Source organism: Orcinus orca, chromosome 7 (assembly GCF_937001465.1).
Source record: "Orcinus orca chromosome 7, mOrcOrc1.1, whole genome shotgun sequence".
Classification (NCBI taxonomy): domain Eukaryota; kingdom Metazoa; phylum Chordata; class Mammalia; order Artiodactyla; family Delphinidae; genus Orcinus; species Orcinus orca.
In genome coordinates, this window is record NC_064565.1 from 56,143,992 (window position 1) to 56,166,827 (window position 22,836).

Below are 22,836 nucleotides of genomic sequence, written 5' to 3' on the forward strand. Positions count from 1 at the left end.
GATCACAGCCCCTTTTCCTGACAACTCTGAGCTTTACACAGCAGCACATCATTGGTTTCACTTATCCTCAAGACAGTTCTGTGGGTAACCACCACGTGCGTGACAGGTTGTAGAGGAAAAGGAATATGAAAAAGAATGTATATATATGTATAAATGAATCATTTTGCTGTACAGCAGAAATTAACACAACACTGTAAAGCAACTATATTTTCAATTAAAAACTTTTTTAAAAAGTAGAAAAAAGAAAGAGCTCCAAAATTAGATATTTCCTCTGAAAGTCTTCCTTAAAATATATTTTCAGTAACATATAACTCTTGGGGTATAGAGGGTGGTGTTTGGGTAGAATTGTAAAGGAGGTTTACAAAGAACTAGTCAGTTTGCAGACAGTGAGAAGAAGCTTGCCAAGTAAAGCCTGTAGAAAATGGATTCATCGAATTAGAGCAGTCCATGATTGACTGCCAACGCCAGCTTATTTTCTTGCTGGGTCCAAAAAAGAATGCCTGAAACTTTGTGGTGATGGAAGGCTATCTTATAGAACATGCTGGTGGAGCATACTTTTTCACTGGTTCAGACCAGTATTGTTATAAATTTGATGGGGTACTTAAGGCTCTGGTAAGGATTTTTAGGTCAGAAAAAAAAAAATTAGACATAGGCGATTAGGGAGCAAAATGTGTTAGTTTATTTCACAGCAGAGTAAAGCAATAAAACAGCCTTAGCAAAGCCACAGACAGGACTTGTGTAAGTCTAACAATTTTCAACTTCTCTTGCAGAAACATAGAATTGTGATCTAGGGAAAGTAAGGAAGGAATTGTTGGCAAAGAGTTAATAACAGATAAAGAAGCCATTCTTTCAAAGATGGATGAGGAGATTATAAATGATTTAAAGGAAGAAAATTCCCCCTTCAGATTAAGTCTTCTGTAATAAAGGGTGTTATTTTGTACAAGATAGTTTGATGCAAGATATGTGGAAATTTCATGAAATGGCAAAAAGAGAATCTGAACAACTTGAAACACAGTATGAGTGTTAGCTGAAGCCCACCAAGCAGATTATTTATATATTTTTCTTTCCCCTTAGACCCGGTAGAGACGCTTCAAGAACTGCTCTGTTCCGGGGAGGAGGGATTGTGTGACGACCCTGACACTGCACCCTGAGGTGAGTGCAGAAGTTTTCATTGTAAGGTAATAGTTGATTCCTACTTTCGGTCTTCTCCGTCTTTGGAAATTAATGAAACTGTGGTGTAAAATTAGGCCATGTTATCAGAAGTATTAAGGATGCTCGGAATTTTGTTTATAGCTTTGTAGTCACTCATGTTTACGCCTTTCATGTGGAGTAGGTGCAGAAATAATTCCTTAGCAGATACTATCTTTACATTTGAAGTAGGACAATATGTTCGAACAGTGGGAGTTGCAAAACACCAATCTAGCCATTTGGGATTAAAATATTGTTAGCAAAGATTCTCTCTCGAGGTGCTTCTCAGTCTTTTTCTTGTCGTGTGCATGTAGAAAATGGTAATATCCTTATGATCCACTGCAGAGGCCGCTCATTCCCAGAGACAACTGGTACTCAGCTCCAGAGCAGCTGAAGGGATCAAATCTTAGTACATCAGTAAACCATTGTTTGGAAGAGCTCTGCTGGGGAGCAACAGATGCTGTCCTTTTTGAAAACCCTGAAGTATCCCCTGCTTTTATGCATCCCTAGGATTGGAGTCTGGGTCTAGAGAAGCTTTTCTTAGAGGAAAAAAAAGGATGCTTTTAGTTCTAAATTTTCACATGAAGGTAATTTTCCCTGAAGACTGACCAGTAATTTTACATCAAGAAACTTGAACTTAAAAGTATTTTCCTCCCCCTCTCGATTTGTACAGTGATAAAGAAGTCCTCTCCTAGAGGACCCAGAAGGCGTGTCAATTCTGGCAGGACTCCTTGTGGTCCTAGGGCTTTGGGCGAGTTTACATAAGACAGAATCAACCTACAGGGTTAGGAGGGCTCCCTGTAGGGTGAGGTAATTGTATAGTTTAGGCCTCACTTCACTATTTGGTCTAGTCTGGGTAAGATTTAGTTATCTCAGTAGTCATTCAAAATAATGATTAAGCGTTCAGCAGATTTGTGGCCTGACTGAAACCCAGACTGAATCCTGCAGAATCGTAGGCTGCAAGCTGATGGGACTTGGATACGCTGGTGTTTCTTCTGTGCCTTATTCTAATATCATGACACGTACCCCCAATAATTATCACCTCAAGGTTAAGAGGAAACAGCGGGTATGCCCAGTGGTGTCACCATGAAAGACTGGCATAAATACCCTTTGGTCCCAATTCTAGAAGCTGTCTTATCGAACCAGGATTTTTGTCTTGTTTTGGTTTGCTTTGGTTTTATAACCTCTGTGTCTTAGATTTTACTTTTTAAAAAAATGTTCAGAAACAGACTTTTTTCAGAGCAGTTTTAGGTTTACAGAAAAATTAATTAAAAACTGCAGGGAGGGACTTCCCTGGTGGCGCAGTAGTTAAGAATCGCCTGCCAATGCAGGGGACACGGGTTCGAGCCCTGGTCCGGGAAGATCCCACATGCCGCAGGGTAACTAAGCCCGTGCGCCACAACTACTGAGCCTGCGCTCTAGAGCCCGCGAGCCACAGCTACTGAAGCCCGCGCACCTAGAGCCTGTGCTCCGCAACAGGAGAAGCCACCACAATGAAGAGTAGCCCCTGCTTGATGCCAACTAGAGAAAGCCCATGCGTAGCAACAAAGACCCAACGCAGCCATAAATAAATAAACATTTAAAGGAAAAAAAAAACTGAATTGAGTTCCTACATACTCTTCCTGAAAAGGACACATGATTTCCCCTATTATTAACATCTTTATTTATTTATTTATTTTTTTTGCGGTACGCGGACCTCTCACTGCCGCGGCCTCTCCCGCCACCGAGCACGGGCTCTGGACGCGCAGGCCCAGCGGCCACGGTCCACGGGCCCAGCCGCCCGCAGGACGCAGGATCCTCCCGGACCGGGGCACGAACCCGCGTCCCCCGCATTGGCAGGTGGACTCCCAACCACTGCGCCACCAGGGAAGCCCTATTAACATCTTTTTTATTAGTATGGTACATTTTCTACAATTGATGAACCAATATTGATACGTTTTTATTTACTAACGTGTACTACATAAAGTTTCACTCTTTGTATTTTGCATTCTGTGGGTTTGAAAAATGTGTAATGACATGTTTTCATTGTTACTGTATCATACAGAATATCTTCACCGCCCTAAAAATTCCGTGTGCTCCCCCATTTGCCCTTCCTTCCCCTCACTGAAACCCTAGCGACCTTTGATCTTTTTACTGCCTCCATAGCTTTGCCTTTTCAGGAATGTCATACAGCAGACAGCCTTTTCCGATTGGCTTCTTTCATTTAGCAGTATGCTTTTACGGTTCCTCCATGTCTTTTTGCAGCTCATTTCTTTATATTGTTGAGTAATATTCATTGTATGGATGTACCACAGTTTGTTTTTCCATAAGCTTATTAAAGGATATCTTGGTTACTTCCAAGTTTGACAGTTATGAAAAAAAGCTGCTATAAATATTTCTCTGCAAACTTTTGTGTGGACATAAGTTCACAGTTCATTTGGATATATACCAAGGAGTGTGATTACTGGATCATATGGTTCAAGTATGTTTAGCTTTATAAGAAACCTCCTAACTGTCTTCCAAAGTGGCTGTACCAGTTTGCATTCACTATGAATGACGGTTCCTGTTGCCCCACATCCTTACCAGTATTTGTGTTGTCAGTGTTTTGAATTTTAGCCATCCTATTAGATGTGTAGTGTTTTCTCATTGTCTTAGGTTTTTAATACAATTAATTTATAAAGAGATTGTGACGATGACTGAGACGACTCTGGACGCTTAGAACTTTCTTTAGCACTTACTTGGTAATGACATTGATTAAGAATCTGAACTTTCCCCTGACGATATTCACTGTGGTCGTGCATTTTTATGAGATGAGCATGTATGTACACCTAAGTGTCTATGTACGTGTGTCTGTGCATACCTTCTAGTCTCCATTATAGAAAGAGGTGATAGTAGGCAAAGGCTTTTCTAAAAATACACCATCAAAATGAAAATATACAGTTTATATCAAAGATATTTTTTGTTTGTTTCTAAAAATGAAATGTGAGTTTTCTATGAATCCTGATATTAAAACAAGCCATGGTTGAAGTCATATATAGCTAGTTTTCTGACATGAATAACAGTGTTTATATAGGCCACATCAAATTAGGCACTCAATTTTTGTACCCTGTTCAATTCAGCAATGCAGCTATAGCCACAGGAAGAGATTCTTCATAGTCCTTGCAAGTTATAGTAATTTTTTCTGTATGCTTGGTGCATGTTTCTGCTTTAGATTTGATTGTACTACTTTGTAAATACTTCTGATGAGATAGACTTACATACTAGAATGTTATCTTCTCCAGTGTAAGTATGACTCCTTTCATATTTCTTTCTTTGAAACGTGGCACAATGCCTTTGTTAAAGACAAAATTTGCATGACACTTGTTAAAGACAGCAAGGAAAACGTTATTCAAGAGCAACTATAGCAATAACATTTTGCGGCAGAGGACAAGGACAAGTGGAAATTTATAGCCAAGGAGCAAAGTGGGGATCAGTAGATGGATGGAAAATTACCAAGGTGAGGGGAATTCTTGCTAGACTGACTCAACAGGATTCTTGCTGAAGGCAGGACAAGTGGACGGTGGGGGTGAGGAATTTAACCTAATAGCAAAGATAATCAGATACCAAGGGAAGAGTCACTAAACTGACTCAGCAGAATTCTTGCTAAAACTGAACTAAGCAGGCTAAGGAGAGAATTCAAGGTCAGAGCCTAGTTGAGAAGAGAACTCAGAGGATACTCACTCAGATCTGGTCAAGGAGAGAGCCTTTGTCACCTGACACATGGTAGCATTTCAGTGACCCCGTATTGTGTTATTATATAGATAGACCTACATCAAATACTGTAGAAATCTATTAAGAAAGTCCTACAGATACCAAACAACGATTATAATTTAAGGGAAAATTAGGGAAATCACTTTAAATCATGTAAATAATTTTGTGTAATGTTCAAAACTAACCTATTTAATGGAGCATAGATCTGGTTAAAAAATTAAACAACTAATATACATGAGCAATTTTTACGTGCAAAACAGAATCTCAACAGTGACAGAAATGCGAAGGTAAAATTGACATGTTCTCTACTTTCTAAAAAAGATGCAGTCTAGTTCAGGAGGGGCCGGGGGTGGGGAAGAGAAACAGAATTATGTTGTATTAGTGATCACAGATTAAATATATATACAAATTTTTTAGAGAAATAGAATAAGTGGTATGTTGGCTTTGGGTATACCTCAAATCTAGATTGCAAAGTTATTGATATCGATATCGTGGTATGTGGAAGACTGGTTTTTCAAACATTAGTATTCATAAAAATTACCTGGAGTTCTTGTTTAAATTTCATTCTCTTAGACTCCATACCTAAATGTCTGAGTAATTTGAAGGGTCCAGGATTCCTCACTTTTAACTGTTACCCCAGGTTACTCTATTATAAGGGACCTATTAAAAAAAAAAAAAAAAGAGAGACCTATAAGCCCTGTTTTTAAAAACACTGATATGTACTATTTACAGTTTTCTTCCTTGTAGTGTGGTTGATGTTAGAAAGTACCCTGTGAGAAATAGGGAAATCAGGCCGAAATCTAGGAACCACAAGAAAGTACAAATGAGTTTGAGTGACTTCATGGCCCCTTTCAGTGGTATCATCAATGAAGGGTTGTCCTAAGAGCCTGAAAACAAGACAACAAACTAAATGGAGATACCGGCACAAAAATTGTGTCCAATATTAGCACATTTTAAAAAAGAATGATATGCATATTTTTTAACTAGAATAAGTATTTCTAAATAGATAAAATATAATAGTTATATCAATATTCAATGAATTGTTTATTTCAATGGTATCAGTTATGATATTTAAAATTATAGGGGAATGATAAATACCCAAGAAGTCCGAAACTGGGGAAATTATTAAGTTAATTACCCTCATCCCAATGGAATATTATTTTCACTGCTTTGAAGAATGATGCCATTTAGGAAGTATTTAACATAATGTTATGTTAAAAAATAATTAGAATCCACAACTATATGCTTGATACGGCCGTTTCCACATAAAATATGTATGTATATGTGGTGAAATTTCAGGTGTTTTGAATTCTAAAATTTTCATAGATATTATGTGGTGCTCACAACATCAGTGCTAGAATCTAAAACCTAGATAAGGTGAAACAATACTATCCAGAATCAGAAGCTTTGGTCCTGAATTTTTAATAGTTAAGAGTAAATAGTTTTCGAGTCATAAGGTGCTTTGAGGTTATGCTGCTATCGAGGCACAGGGAAACTATCTAAAGCAGTGATACTCATATCTGGCTGATTACCAGACTTATTTGGGGAGCTTTGTGAACATATGGATTCCTTAGAATCTAGACAAGTGATTCATTTTTTGCAGATCTGAGTCTGGGCCCTGGAATCTGATTTTTTAAAAGGTTCTACTGATGGCCTTATTGATTAGCAAAAGTTGGCAACCATTGTCATGGGGAAGACAATTTATGCCTTCAAGAATTTCTGCAATGATCAATATATGACCCCCAAAAAACCCAACCAAACAAACAAAAAAACCTCCCAAAACCCAAGGCAAAATTATGTCAAATCCTACAATATTTAATGTATATAGCAGAGTAAATAGAGTAGAAGTTCAGAGGAGGATAATTTGGGAGGGCCTTCTGGAGCAAGAACCTCATGGGCTTTAGTGGCAAGGTAGAGTAATGCTACAGAAACCACAAGCTTCATCATCATCTTAACAACCTTCATGTTAAGAGGAGAAGTGCTGAGACCTTGAAGCACTTAGAGATGGCAGTAAAAAGATGGCAGCATTTGGGGATGGCAGCTTTCTCACCAATCCAAAGTGCAAGCCCTACACCCCTTCCCTAGAGGTCCAGGTCCCTTCCCAGGCTTTTCTTGCCATGTTGGATCCGGGCTTTGGGCCAAGGGATGCTCTTGGGGGAGAAGAGGCTCCTTAGCACTTTGGGATGGGAAGGCCTGTGTAGTCTATAAATCAGTGTTTCTTGAGATGAGGGGAAGGAAGCTGAGGAAAGGCACGTCAAAATGTTTGTGGAAGGACAAAACATTTATTGTGTATGCTTATTCAAAGGCATTTCCCCCAAGGAAAATTATGTTATTTAAAAGGCAGAGAATCCATCGTGGAGTAAGTTGAACTTAAACCTTTGCAAATAGGTGTGATTTGTTTTCCTGGAACATGAAAGGCAGAGGTGAGAGGCATTTCAGTGATGGGGACCACATATACCTAAGTCGGCCAAGTGTCTTTCTTCTGTGGACTCAATTTCTTCTTTAATACAAATGCTGTTGTTGAAACTTACATTCTTCTACCTCAGTTGCCTAAACTAACAGTAACTTCATTGTATACCACATAGGATCTAGGACTAGGAGGTCAACAAATGTTTCTTAAGTGAAAAAAGCCAGTACTGGCTTAACTAGAGTCACTTGAGGTGTGGGTGTAGGTGAGGTTGCGTGGGGTTGGTACTCAGATCGGACGGGACCTCAAGTCCCAGAAGAGTTTGGACTTGGCCTTACAGTGAAGGTTTCTGAGAAGGATAATGAGAAGATAAATGTGAGTTTTGAAGAAGAAAATCAGCCAACAGTAAAGGAGATGGATTAAAGAGTGGGGAATAGGAAATGCAATTAACATGCTAATTAGCTAATTACCATGAGAGGAAACCTGGATGAGGCTGTTGGCAGTGAAAAGAAAAAAAAAAGGTAGTGGATAAAATAGGGAAGTTTTCAACTCAATTAGAGTAATATTGATTAATCACCTACTAAGTGCCGGTCACCATTCTAGGCCACTGAGACAATAGTGAACAAAATAGACCATATATTCTGTAAGGATTAAAAAAAAACATAATGGAAAATAACCCATAAATATAGTAAGTAAAATGTATAACATGTTGGAAGTTGGAACTGTTATAGAAAAAGAGTAGAGAGCAGAGTAAGGGGAACCAAGAGGGAGAAGGGCAGCAGTTCGCAGTGTTCCAGGGGATGGTCAGGGAAGGCATCCCTGAGAAGGAGCAAAGATTTGAGAAAGATCAAAGAGTGAGCCAGTCCCCTGAGGAAAGAGCATCCCAGGCAGAAGGAAGAGAAAGAGCAAAGACCCTAAGTGGGAGTGTGCCTAGGGTATTCCAAGAACAGCCACATTTTGAATTTAAAATCTATTTCAAGGCAAGGCGCTGAATGGTACCCATCACCAACTGCTGAAATGGAGGATTTGGCTGCTGGAAAGAATCTTCTTCCTTTGCAGTTCTACTTCAGGCCAGATTGGATTAAATTTCTAAGGGACAAAGGAGATGGAAAGAAGCAGCATGAATTAAGGAGTCAGCCTTGGGCCATGCCTATGTTAAAGTCAGTTAGAGGAAGTGAAGTCAGAGAAAAACCAGGGTGGTGTCTGTCCTTAAAGCTATATAAAGAGGGCTTGGCTAAGAAAGGAAGCTCCCTGGTGCCAAATGCAGGGGAAAAAAAAAAAAGGGGACTAGAGACTGCAGAAACAAAACCCTGTTGGGGTTGGGAGAAGGGACATTGGGTTACCAAGGTCACTGATGACTCTAGAGAGAACAGTTTTGATTGACTGAGAGAGAGCACAGGATTACAAAATGCCCAACTGATCCTGTTTCCTCCACCAGGTACAGTGACAATCTGTGCTGTTAAGAATTAGTGGTGTCCTAGACAAGTTGAGATTTTCAGCCGTCCATTACAGATACTTGAATAATGTTTTGAAATGTCTTTGATAAGAAGTGTTGACAGGCTTGAAAGACTCAGATTCAGTGTGTGAGGCTTCACACCGAGGCTGTGCAACTTCTCCTTCCTCTTTGCTCCTCCATCTGCTCTGATTTCAGAACGAGACCCAGTGTTGACATGTTGAAGAACGGAGTTTTCTTCAGGTCATCACCAAAGCTTGTATTTTAGTAATGCATCGAGCCTTTCTCTAGGGCACAATGATATTCACGTTTCAAAAGGCCAGCAGAAACACATGGTTATGCTAGGGTGAAGAGTGGAGCCTGACAATATTTTTGTTCGTTTGTTTGTTTGCGGTACGCGGGCCTCTCACTGCTGTGGCCTCTCCCGTTGCGGAGCACAGGCTCCGGACGCGCAGGCTCAGCGGCCACGGCTCACGGGCCCAGCCGCTCCGCGTCATGTGTGATCTTCCCGGACCGGGGCATGAACCCGTGTCCCCTGCATCGGCAGGCGGACTCTCAACCACTGAGCCACCAGGGGAGCCCGCCTGTCAATATTTGATAGCCTCTTCGATAGCTCCCTTAATGGAAATTTTTTTTTTAAGTTTGTAAGAATTAAAACGTAGCATAAGTAGTGATTCAATACACGTCTGTTAAAAATGTTAATAAAAAGGTACACGGAAGTCAGGGATTTATAAAATTGGTGCTTTCAGCTCTGGTGACTGCTCCCTCTGCTGTGACCTAGGATTCATTTTTTAAAATATCTTTTTATGTTATGTAGTGAGCCTATCAGAAAAAAGTGCTTTGAAAGCAATGGGAAATTAGACATTCAAAGAATGGAAAAACATCTTAATCTAAGAAAAGGGATGGGCTTGTTGTTCCGGAAAACAAATAAGGAAAGTGTGTTAACATTGATGTGATAGATGGTGGCAGTTACATGGAATTTCAGGATTGACTCCTTTCTGAACGAGGTCAGATTCCTGTTTAAGTCCAGTCTCTTGCCGCTTATTCTCTTTTTCCCTCTTTCTTTGAGTCCCATCATCTTGCCCCTTTTAAAACCTGTTCGCAGGAAAGGATCCACTGTCAGTCTTCTACACCTTCTTGTGAATTTGAATCAATGTGTCACTTCTCCTAAGTGTGTGTACATTTTAAACAGGAAAGAAAGGTTGTGTCTCCATTTAAAATTAATTACAAATCGGTCTGCTCAGTCTGCATGTAAGACCTGGGGAATTTTAAGGGAATTTTGACTTGATGGTTGCACTTTTATATTTATTTTTGCTTCCATTTTATATTAAAGGAACTGTGTAGTTCCCATAATTGCAACATAATGAGATTCTCATTGCTTTTAATTTACCTGCCTTTTTCTTTCCCAACTCCACAATTTGGCTAAATTTGTTAGCAAACAAAAAATTATAGCTGCGTGAGTTGCATGTTGCTTTTACTGTTTACTATTTGATACTCCCATTATTATGCTTCAACTGAGAACATCTTAAAATGAAATCTAGATCTTATATTCTGTGATAAGCATCACCACTTTTCCCTTGAAGGCGTTGCCTCAGAAATGAGTTTTTAAAAGGTAGCCCTATTGGTTTCATTTCTTGGAAGGGGGAAAATGTCAGTCAGAATAGTAAGATAGTCATCTAGTATATTTGGTATTATGAGACTCAAGGATTTAGCAGTAAAAGGAAATCTTTACAGAAGAAAAAATTGGCATATTTTGTTAAGAGGAAGAGAGTTGAATTGTTACATCTGACTGTGAATCTGGCAACACTAGAAGTGATTACTTAGAAATAAAAGCTTCTCTAAAGCTTCTTATTTGAATTAGTCATTGTAATTGCATCAATAACAATTCTTAACTTTTATAAGCACAGAAGTATGCATCATTTTTTTTAATCCTTCGATATTCAAAAACACGTAAGACATATGCTTTATAGAAACAGAGGAAGAGAGAAAATAACATGTTTCAAAGCATCTCAAAGCTCTGTATTAAAGGATAAAAGAAATTATGTTTACTTTTCCCAAAGAAAGAGAGCAAGAGAACAATTTGGGTGAAGGACATGAGAGGACCAAGTGAGAATATGTGGCCGTCTAGAACCTGGACATACCATAGTTAAGTTAACTTGATTATCTGCTTGACTATTAGTGTAGTTTAAGTAATGTCTTGGGGATGGTGGGGAGGGGGAAGGAGTGAGCGTGTGTATGTAAGAGAAACAGCACAAGAGGTGGGCAGAGCAGAAGCTCAGGGGGAAGAGTGTGAGATCCAAGCAGAAGGAAATATTTGATTATCTTTCAAGTTTTTGGTTTGACACTCAAAATGGCTTTTGTTGCTTTGGAAACATCATTTCACCTTCTTGCGTCTGAATTTTTCGAGAAAAACATCCACTTAATGTCACAATAGCCTCACAGGAACAGTCTAATAGTTTCTGCTAAAAGCCTTTAAGTCTCAGCATAGAAGATGCAGGTTTGCAAAGGTGTTCTCAGCCCCTGTCAATCTCAATTTAACCAGTTGAGAACTTGATGGGTTTATTTACCAGACCATCAACTGTAGAGAATAAAAGACAAGAATAATGTCTTAGAACTTGTTAAAATGCTAGTTAAATGATGAGCAGAAAATGACAAGTTAACCTTCTTCAGTGAGACTTCTAAAACATGGCTTTACTATGCCTTAGTTTTATTTTACCACTTTAAATGATAGCTAATCAGGAAAAATTCCCCTGGGGTGCCCTTGCTATGATCTTTGGAGAAAATTCTCTTCCCCTGTCTTTGTTTTATGAGTGGTGGGATCTTCTCTCGATTTGACTGTATCTGGATGATCTTGGCTATATCCACCGCTAGAGTAACTGAAAGCATCTGCAGGTTCTGTGCCACACTCAGACCTCAGACAGACCTCGATTTAGGAGGAAAAAAATATGCCATATTGTGCTTCCTATAAAAAAGCAGGAGTGTCTGCCCATGGCTACCTTTTTTTTTGTGAGCATCAATAATTCTTGAATACATTGCTAGTACATAGATCTAAAAACGAATATGGCTGATCATCTTGGCTAATGTTATTGGAGCTTTCAATTCACTTGCTGATTCTAACTTATTCCTGGGGCGAGAATAGAAAAATCTTTTGAAGAATGCTTCACAGGAAGAGATTATCCCAATGAGGTAATTATAGGCTCTTTGATAATAGTTGATTGATTGAACTTCAATTCTTTGCTGATAGTAGGTCTGTCATACTCTCTAGGATTGTGAAACTATTAACTGTAAATTGAACAGTTAGGTTATTTCATTGGTTTGCTGCTAAATTCTTAGAGTTATAGGATACCCTTTAAAAATTGACATGTAAGGAGCCAGTGGTGTAAACATTGTGATATATTTTAATAAAGTACAGTGATTATAAAATTATTGTTCTTTTAACTAACTTTGTAAGATATTGTATGATGGAAGTAAATGGAAAAGGGCTTTGAATTTACAAAACTAGAACACACCTTAAAGTGGATATTTTGATCTAATTTGTTTTTTCTTTCTGATAACATATCTATCAAATAATAAATGAAAGCAAGCAGAAAAATGTTTATTAGCTAAAAATTCAAAAATCTTTATATTAATATTATAATTATAATATTATAATTATATTATAATTATAATTATATTGTAATATTTTAGTAAAGCTAGTACATCAGACAGCCAATAAGTATTGCTAGTTTTCAAATCTCAAATTTTCAGTTTTTTCCACTTAAGTTTTTAAGTATGTCAGAATTTTTTTTTCCTGATTTTAGCTTGAATTTCAAACTTAAAGGACAGCAATAAATCAAAATAAAAAACACCAATATGTTTTGTTTATAAAACAAAACCAATGTTTCAAACATTATGAAACAGGTTATAGTTGCCTCTTAGTTGTAATATAAATATAAAACCAATTAGAACTTTTCCAGGTTTGGAAAACTTTTTGCCCCTGAAGACAGCTCTCAGAAATGTTAATTCACTCATCTGCAACAGCAAAAGAATGTCAGTGAGGTTGAGCCACCACTGGGCTGCTCTTGCAGTAATTAAATACCTTGGACTTTACGTTCAAGTGCCTGCTTATTTCTTGGCATTTAGCCTTCAAAGTAGTGTTAAGTTTGAGATGAATACATGAATGAATTACACATGACATTTATAGCAAGACTCTAGAGGCTCATTTCTGCTCTGAATTCTTAGTGTTAATTCCTTTGAAGTTGTAAGCACCCTAGTGAAATGAACTTGTCCTGTATCACTTCTGTATTCCATTTTTCTTACAATAGAAGGAAAAGACAAAGGACCATGGATGGTTCACTCATTCATTCATTCATTTATTCAAGGAACATTTACTAAAAGTCTCCTTTGTGTTAGGTAGCGAACAAGGTGGTGAAGGCTTGCATTTTAGTAGTGGAGATACGCACTAAACAAAATATTTGGCCTATCTTTCCATAGGTACAATTATGAGAAATTCCATAAAGAAAATAGGATGAACAGAATGCCTTACCATAGTCAGAGGAGTCAGGAATCTCCAGGAGAAAGATAGGTGAAGGGAAGGGGAACATCTCAGAAAAAGCAACCAGAATGTTCCAGTGATATATTCATCAGCATATTTCCTGGACAAAACTGTAGCAACACAAATGTAACTGTATAGGATTTTAATTAATACTTTATAACATATAGATTATTTCAGGATACTTTTAAAGTTGTTACTGACATACTGCCCATTAAACTTCTTAAATTTCTCTGCATAGTCTTTCTTTTTATCCAGTCTTATGGATTGACTCCACTATTACCGAAGTGTTTACATACAGTGAATAGACCTGATGTCTATTCATGAATAATCACTATTCATGAGTGATTATTTGTGGAAAATTCAGGGCCACATGTACTTCAAATCAAGATCTGCGGAGTGTCTGGCTGCCATGAGGTTTCTCTTTACTTGATTACCACCTAGACTACTGCTGGTTCCTGAACACTTGCAAAAAGTGAAAAGGCTTAGTATTAAGTTTTTATCATGCTGGACTCTTTAAAGCTTCCAATAGCTGATGCATTTTATGTGATAATTGTCAAAATGTAGTAGCTTGGCACTAAAAACTCTTTACAGTCAATGTGATCTCCAACCTACATTTCCAGCATCGTCACCCACTACTTCCCGACACAAATTCTAAGCTTTGGTCAAAGCAGTTCATTTACTTTTCTCCTAATGTACCTTAAGTTATCTCACTTCCAAGAAATTCCCCCATCCAAAACACCTCCCCCCCAATTTCTCTTCTTCAAGAGCCTATTCAGTCTTCATAATATCATAACTGACTACATCGCTCCAGAGTGCATTTTTATCTGATATCCAATTTTAAAAATCATATAGGCTCTCTAAGGCCATATTCCTGGATGCCCATCTTCTTGGTAACACTTATGAAATTGTGATTACCGTCCTTGTGTTAAAATGTCAGGTGCACTTTGTTTCCTTTATTTCATGTGTAGGTTCTATTTACAAAATAGATCTATATATTGTCCCGTATTCCAGGCATCCTTTTTATGTTTCAAATTCATCTTTCTAGCTTATCTTTAAAGCCTTAAAGTCAGCGTGCTTTGCCTATATTCAGTGTTCAATAAATGCATGCTGCTGGGTTGATGAAAAAGAACAGAGATTTAGCAATAACCACCAAGCAGAAGAACTGCTGCATCATCACCAGGAGCTTTCTGGCTCCCTGGATTAATATGCAGTGGATACAATTCCATAACAGATTAATTGCTACCAATCATGAAGAAGTTAAAATACTCTCAGAATTTAGAAGCTATACTTGAATCATAATGAGGTTTCTTAATTTTGTGCCAAGCCAGTAGATTGTCTACTGTTATTTAGCTGGCTTTATTTATTTAGTGGTAATCATTTCCTGAGACTGCAGAACATTGAATTGGAATGGATACAATTCTAGCCTAGAGTCCCTATTCTACTGTTTGTTATACGTTGCTCAGGACTAGATATCATATCCAGTTATACATCAACCATGGAAATAAGCACTAGTCAGTCTTCAGGATCTCAAAATAAATCATCTCAGATTTAAGGTACTGCTTTTTTCTGTTCTCATTGTGATTGGTTTTCATGGGAAGACAAACTTTTAGGACCATTTGCCACAGGCAGATGCCTCTTTTCTCTTAAACCAGTCATAAAGAAGAAATAGAACATGGCTTATCAGAAAGGAATAGTTTCCTTCAATTTCCATTGATAGCTGGCTAATTAATTAAATGAAGGTACATCTATACAACATAATACATACAGCCATTAAAAAAAGGAATGTATGTTTCTCTCTGCTAATATAGAGACATCTCCAAAGTATATGAAGTGAACAAAGCAAGGTGCAGATCAGTGTGCATGATATGCGGTCACTCGTATAAATATAAATAAAAAGGAACGTGGGTGGATCTACATGTACGTGTAAAGGAAGTATCAGGAAGATTACACGATGGGCTGATTATGTTAATGACTTTGGAGGAGAGGGGAGACGATTAAAATGAAGCAATGAGAGGGAAACTTTTCACTCAACACATTTTAATTTTCTAAATTTTGAACCATGTGACTGTATTAACTATCAAAAATAAATATTCTAAATTTAAAAATGGAAACACAAGACGAGGAGAAAAGAATAATTTCCTTAAGTGAGATGGAGCTGATGAAAGTTATCTGAAAATTATAGATTTGTATTAAGCCTGTAAGCATCTGAGAAACGCCTTTGAAGCTCCTCTTTTTGATTTTGTTAACACTCACAAATGGTTCAATGTCAGGCTCAAGAAATGTGATTAGGCATTTCAAGAGGGAAAATGGAGTAACATCCCAGGACTCCCTATGGAAGAGCACGGAAAGAGCCATCTACAAAGCAGATGTATTTGATCATGAGGTGTTCAGTCATCTTGGAGTTTGAGCATATAATCAGTGCTTGATCCAGAGCTACCCAGAACTCATCAACACCCCCCTTCCCAAGAATACACTTTATTTTTATTTTATTTTATTTTAACATCTTTATTAGAGTATAATTGCTTTACAATGGTGTGTTAGTTTCTGCTTTATAACAAAGTGAATCAGTTATACATATACATGTGTTTCCATATCTCTTTCTTCTTGCGTCTCCCTCCCTTCCACACTCCCTATCCCACCCCTCTATGTGGTCACAGAGCACCGAGCTGATCTCCCTGTGCTATGCGGCTGCTTCCCACTAGATATCTATTTTACGTTTGGTAGTGTATATATGTCCACGTCACTCGCTCACTTTGTCACAGCTTACCCTTCCCCTCCCCATATCCTCAAGTCCATTCTGTAGTAGGTCTGTGTCTTTATTCCTGTCTTACCCCTAGGTTCTTCATTACATTTTTTTCCCTTAAATTCCATATATATGTGTTAGCATATGGTATTTGTCTTTCTCTTTCTGACTTACTTCACTCTGTATGACAGATTCTAGGTCCATCCACCTCACTACAAATAGCTCAATTTCGTTTCTTTTTATGGCTGAATAATATTCCATTGTATATATGTGCGACATGTTCTTTATCCATTCATCCGATCATGGACACTTAGGTTGTTTCCATCTCCAGGCTATTGTAAATAGAGCTGCAATGAACATTTTGGTACATGACTCTTTTTGAATTATGGTTTTCTCAGAGTATACGCCCAGTAGTGGGATTGCTGGGTCATATGGTAGTTCTATTTGTAGTTTTTTAAGGAACCTCCATACTGTTCTCCATAGTGGCTGTACCAATTCACATTCAAACCATCAGTGCAAGAGTGTTTGCTTTTCTCCACACCTTCTCCAGCATTTATTGTTTCTAGATTTTTTGATGATGGCCATTCTGACTGGTGTGAGATAATATCTCATTGCAGTTTTGATTTGCATTTCCCTAATGATTAATGATGTTGAGCATTCTTTCATGTGTTTGTTGGCAGTCTGTATATCTTCTTTGGAGAAATGTGTATTTAGGTCTTCTGCCCATTTTTGGATTGGGTTGTTTGTTTTTTTGTTATTAAGCTGCATGAGCTGCTTATAAATTTTGGAGATTAATCCTTTGTCAGTTGCTTCATTTGCAAATATTTTCTCCCATTCTGAGCATTGTCTTTTGGTCTTGTTTATGGTTTCCTTTGCTGTGCAAAAGCTTTGCAGTTTCATTAGGTCCCATTTGTTTACTTTTGTTTTTATTTCCATTTCTCTAGAAGGTGGGTCAAAAAGGATCTTGCTGTGATTTATGTAATAGAGTATTCTGCCTATGTTTTCCTCGAAAGTTTGATAGTGTCTGGCCTTACATTTAGGTCTTTAATCCATTTTGAGCTTATTTTTGTGTATGGTGTTAGGGAGTGATCTAATCTCATACTTTTACATGTACCTGCCTAGTTTTCCCAGCACCACTTATGGAGAAGGCTGTCCTGTCTCCACTGTACATTCCTGCCTCCTTTATCAAAGATAAGGTGACCATGGGTCACTGTGGGTTTATCTCTGGGCTCTCTATCCTGTTCCATTGATCTATATTTCTGTTTTTGTGCCAGTACCATACTGTCTTGATTATTGTAGCTTTGTAGTATAGTCTGAAGTCAGGGAGCCTGATTCCTCCAGCTCTGTTTTTCATTCTCAAGATTGCTTTGGCTATTCGGGGTCTTGGTGTTTCCATACAAATTGTGAAATTTTTTGTTCTAGTTCTGTGAAAAATGCCAGGGGTAGTTTGATAGGGATTGCATTGCATCTGTAGATTGCTTTGGGTAGTAGAGTCATTTTCACAATGTTGATTCTTCCAATCCAAGAACATGGTATATCTCTCCATCTATTTGTATCATCTTTAATTCCTTTCATCAGTGTCTTATAATTTTCTGCATACAGGGCTTCTGTCTCCTTAGGTAGGTTTATTCCTAGATATTTTATTCTTTTTGTTGCAGTGGTAAATAGGAGTGATTTCTTGATTTCACTTTCAGATTTTTCATCATTAGTCTATAGGAATGCAAGAGATTTCGGTGCATTAATTTTGTATCCTGCTACTTTACCAAATTCATTGATTAGCTCTAGTAGTTTTCTGGTAACATCCTTAGGATTCTCTATGTATAGTATCATGTCATCTGCAAACAGTGACAGCTTTACTTCTTCTTTTCCAATTTGGATTCCTTTTATTTCCTTTTTTTCTCTGATTGCTGTGGGTAAAACTTCCAAAACTATGTTGAATAAGAGTGGTGAGAGTGGGCAACCTTGTCTTGTTTCTGATCTTAGTGGAAATGCTTTCAGTTTTTCACCATTGAGGCCGATGTTGGCCGTGGGTTTGTCATATATGGCCTTTATTATGTTGAGGAAAGTTCCCTCTATGCCTACTTTCTGCAGGGTTTTTATCATAAAAGGCTGTTGAATTTTGTCGAAAGCTTTCTCTGCATCTATTGAGATGACCATATGGTTTTTCTCCTTCAATTTGTTAATATGGTGTGTCACATTGATTGATTTGTGTATATTGAAGAATCCTTGCATTCCTGGAATAAACCCCACTTGATCATGGTGTATGATCCTTTTAATGTGCTGTTGGATTCTGTTTGCTCGTATTTTGTTGAGGATTTTTGCATCTATGTTCATCAGTGTTATTGGCCTGTAGTTTTCTTTTGTTGTGACATCCTGTCAGTTTTGGAATCAGGATGATGGTGGCCTCATAGAATGAGTTTGGGAGTGTTCCTCCCTCTGCTATATTTTGGAAGAGTTTGAGAAGGATAGGTGTTAGCTCTTCTCTAAATGTTTAACAGAATTTGCCTGTGAAGCCATCTGGTCCTGGGCTTTTGTTTGTTGGAAGATTTTTAATCACAGTTTCAATTTCAGTGCTTGTGATTGGTCTGTTCATATTTTCTATTTCTTCCTGATTCAGTGTTGGCAGGTTGTGCCTTTCTAAGAATTTGTCCATTTCTTCCCGGTTGTCCATTTTATTGGCATAGAGTTGCTTGTCGTAATCTCTCATGATCTTTCGTATTTCTGCAATGTCAGTTGTTACTTCTCCTTTTTAATTTCTAATTCTATTGATTTCAGTCTTCTCCCTTTTTTTCTTGATGAGTCTGGCTAATGGTTTATCAATTTTGTTTATCTTGTCAAAGAACCAGCTTTTAGTTTTATTGATCTTTGCTATCATTTCCTTCATTTCTTTTTCATTTATTTCTGATCTGATTTTCATGATATCTTTCCTTCTGCTAACTTTGGTGTTTTTTTGTTCTTCTTTCTCTAATTGCTTTAGGTGCAAGGTTAGGTTGTTTATTCGAGATGTTTCCTGTTTCTTAAGGTAGGATTGTATTGGTATAAACTTCCCTCTTAGAACTGCTTTTGCTGCATCCCATAGGTTTTGGGTCATCGTGTCTCCATTGTGATTTGTTTCTAGGTATTTTTTGATTTCCCCTTTGATTTCTTCAGTGATCACTTCATTATTAAGTAGTGCATTGTTTAGCCTCCATGTGTTTGTATTTTTTACAGATCTTTTCCTGTAATTGATATCTAGTCTCATAGCGTTGTGGTCGGAAAAGATACTTGATACGATTTCAATTTTCTTAAATTTACCAAGGCTTGATTTGTGACCCAAGATATGATATATCCTGGAGAATGTTCCATAAGCACTTGAGTAAAATGTGTATTCTGTTGTTTTTGGATGGAATGTCCTATAAATATCAATTAAGTTCATCTTGTTTAATGTATCATTTAAAGCTTGTGTTTCCTTATTTATTTTCATTTTGGGTGATCTGTCCATTGGTGAAAGTGGGGTGTTAAAGTCCCATACTATGAATATGTTACTTTGATTTCCCCTTTTATGGCTGTTAGTATTTGCCTTATGTATTGAGGTGCTCCTGTGTTAGGTGCATAAATATTTACCATTGTTATATCATCCTCTTGGATCGATCCCTTGATCATTATGTAGTGTCCTTCTTTGTCTCTTCTAATAGTCTTTAAATTCTATTTTGTCTGATATGAGAATTGCTACTCCAGCTTTCTTTTGGTTTCCAGTTGCATGGAATATCTTTTTCCATCCCCTCACTTTCAGTCTATATGTGTCTCAAGGTCTGAAGTGGGTCTCTTGTAGACAGCATATATACGGGTCTTGTTTTTGTATCCATTCAGCCAGTCTGTGTGTTTTGGCGGGAGCATTTAATCCATTTACATTTAAGGTAATTATCGATATATATGTTCCTATTCCCATTTTCTTAATTGTTTGGCGTTTGTTATTATAGGTCTTTTCCTTCTCTTGTGTTACTTGCCTAGAGAAGATCCTGTAGCATTTGTTGTAAAGCTGGTTTGGTGGTGCTGAACTCTCTCAGCTTTTGCTTGTCTGTAAAGGTTTTAATTTCTCCATCAAATCTGAATGAGTTCCTTGCTGGATAGAGTAATCTTGGTTGTAGGTTTTTCTCCTTCATCACTTTAAATATGTCCTCCCAGTCCTTTCTGCCTTGCAGAGTTTCTGCTGAAAAATCAGCTGTTAACCTTATGGGGGATTCCCTTGTGTGTTATTTGTTGTTTTTTCCTTGCTGCTTTTAATATGTTTTCTTTGTATTTAATTTTTGACAGTTTGATTAATATGTGTCTTGGCATGTTTCTCCTTGGATTTATCCTGTATGGGACTCTCTGTGCTTCCTGGACTTGATTAACTATTTCCTTTCCCATATTAGGGAAGTTTTCAATTCTAATCTCTTCAAATATTTTCTCAGTCCCTTTCTTTTTCTGTTCTTTTTCTGGAACCCCTATTATTCGATTGTTGGTGCATTTAATGTTGTCGCAGAGGTCTCTGACACTGTCCTCAGTTCTTTTCATTCTTTTTTCTTTATTTGCTCTGCAGTAGTTATTTCCACTCTTCTATCTTCCAGGTCACTTATCCGTTCCTCTGCCTCAGTTATTCTGCTATTGATCCCTTCTAGAGTATTTTTAATTTCATTTATTGTGTTGTTCATCGTTGCTTGTTTCCTCTTTAGTTCTTCTAGGTCCTTGTTTAATGTTTCTTGCATTTTGTCTCTTCTATTTCCAAGATTTTGGATATCTTTACTATCATTATTATGAATTCTTTTTCAGGTAGACTGCCTATTTCCTCTTCATTTGTTAGGTCTGGTGGGTTTTTATCTTGCTCCTTCATCTGTTGTGTGTTTTTCTGTCTTCTCATTTTGCTTATCTTACTGTGTTTGGGGTCTCCTTTTTGCAAGTTGCAGGTTTGTAGTTCCCGTTGTTTTTGGTGTCTGTCCCGAGTAGCTAAGGTTGGTTCAGTTGGTTGTGTAGGCTTCCTGGTGGAGGGGACTAGTGCCTGTGTTCTGGTGGATGAGGCTGGATCTTGTCTTTCTGGTGGGCAGGTCCACGTCTGGTGGTGTGTTTTGGGGTGTCTGTGGACTTATTATGATTTTAGGCAGCCTCTGTGCTAATGGGTGGTGTTGTGTTCCTGTCTTGCTAGTTGTTTGGCATAGGGTGTCCAGCACTGTAGCTTGCTGGTCGTTGAGTGAAGCTGGGTGTTGGTGTTGAGATGGAGATCTCTGGGAGATTTTTGCCGTTTGATATTACATGGAGCTGGGAGGTCTCTTGTGGACCAGTGTCCTGAAGTTGGCTCTCCCATCTCAGAGGCACAGCACTGACTCCTGGCTGCAGCACCAAGAGCCTTTCATCCACACGGCTCAGAATAAAATGGAGAAAATGTAGAAAGAAAGAAAGAAAGAGAATAAAATAAAATAAAGTAAGGTAAAATAAAATAAACTTATTAAAATAAAAAAATAATTATTAAGAAAAAAAATTTTTTTAAGTAAAAAAAAACAGACGCATAGAACCTTAGGACAAATGGTGAAAGCAAAGCTATAAAGACAAAATCTCACACAGAAGCATACACATACACGCTCACAAAAAGAGGAAAAGGGGAATAAATTTTGCTCTCAAAGTCCACCTCCTCAATTTGGGATGATTCGTTGTCTATTCAAGTATTCCACGGATGCAGGGTACATCAAGTTGATTGTGGAGATTTAATCCGCTGCTTCTGAGGCTGCTGGGAGAGATTTCCCTTTCTATTCTTTTTTCGCACAGCTCCCGGGGCTCAGCTTTGGATTTTGCCCCGCCTCTTTGTGTAGGTCGGCTGAGGGCGTCTGTTCTTCGCTCAGAGAGGACGGGGTTAAAGGAGCAGCTGATTCGGGGGCTCTGACTCACTCAGGCCGGGGAGAGGGAGCGGTACGGAGTGTGGGGCGAGCCTGCAGCGGCAGAGGCCAGCGTGACGTTGCAGCAGCCTGAGGCGTGCCATGCGTTCTCCCGGGGAAGTTGTCCCTGGATCCCGGGACCCTGGCAGTGGCAGGCTGCACAGACTCCCCGGAAGGGAGGTGTGGATAGTGACCTGTGCTCGCACACAGGCTTCTTGGTGGCGGCAGCAGCAGCCTTAGCGTCTCACACCCGTCTCTGGGGTCCACGCTGTTAGCCGCGGCTCACGCCCGTCTCTGGAGCTCCTTTAAGCAGCGCTTTTAATCCCCTCTCCTCGTGCACCTGGAAGCAAGAAAGAAGTCTCTTGCCTGTTCGGCAGGTCCAGACTTTTCCCGGACTCCCTCCTGGCTAGCCGTGGTGCACTAGCCCTGTTCAGGCTGTGTACATGCCGCCAACCTCAGTCCTCTCCCTGCGTTCCAACCTCCGAAGCCGGAGCCTCAGCTCCCAGCCCCGCCTGCCCTGGCAGGTGAGCAGACAAGCCTCTCGGGCTGGTGAGTGCTGGTTGGCCCTGATTCTCTGTGCGGGAATCTCTCCACTTTGCCTTCAGCACCCCTGTGGCTCACTCTCCTCCGCGGCTCCGAAGCTCCCCCGCTCTGCCACCCGCAGTCTCCACCCACTAAAGGGCTTCTAGTGTGTGGAAACCTTTCCTCCTTCACGGCTCCCTCCCACTGGTGCAGGTCCCGTCCTTATTCTTTTGTCTCTGTTTATTCTTTTTTTTCTTTTGCCCTAACCAAGTACGTGGGGAGTTTCTTGCCTTTTGGGAGGTCTGAGGTCTTCTGCCAGCGTTCAGTAGGTGTTCTGTAGGAGTTGTTCCACGTGTAGATGTATTTCTGATGTAT

The 22,836-nt window shown here is 38.8% G+C and overlaps 1 protein-coding gene across 4 annotated transcripts in view; it reads left to right on the plus strand.

Moving 5' to 3' along the window:
* The window catches only part of B3GALT1 (beta-1,3-galactosyltransferase 1), a 600,428-nt gene that overhangs the window by 185,416 nt on the left and 392,176 nt on the right, over positions 1-22,836 (plus strand). For all 4 annotated transcript variants that reach the window (XM_004267260.4, XM_033423486.2, XM_049712287.1 and 1 more), the window contains exon 2: positions 1,075-1,178. The gene's annotated coding sequence lies outside the window, so the exon portion shown is untranslated. The remainder of the gene's footprint in view (positions 1-1,074; positions 1,179-22,836) is intronic.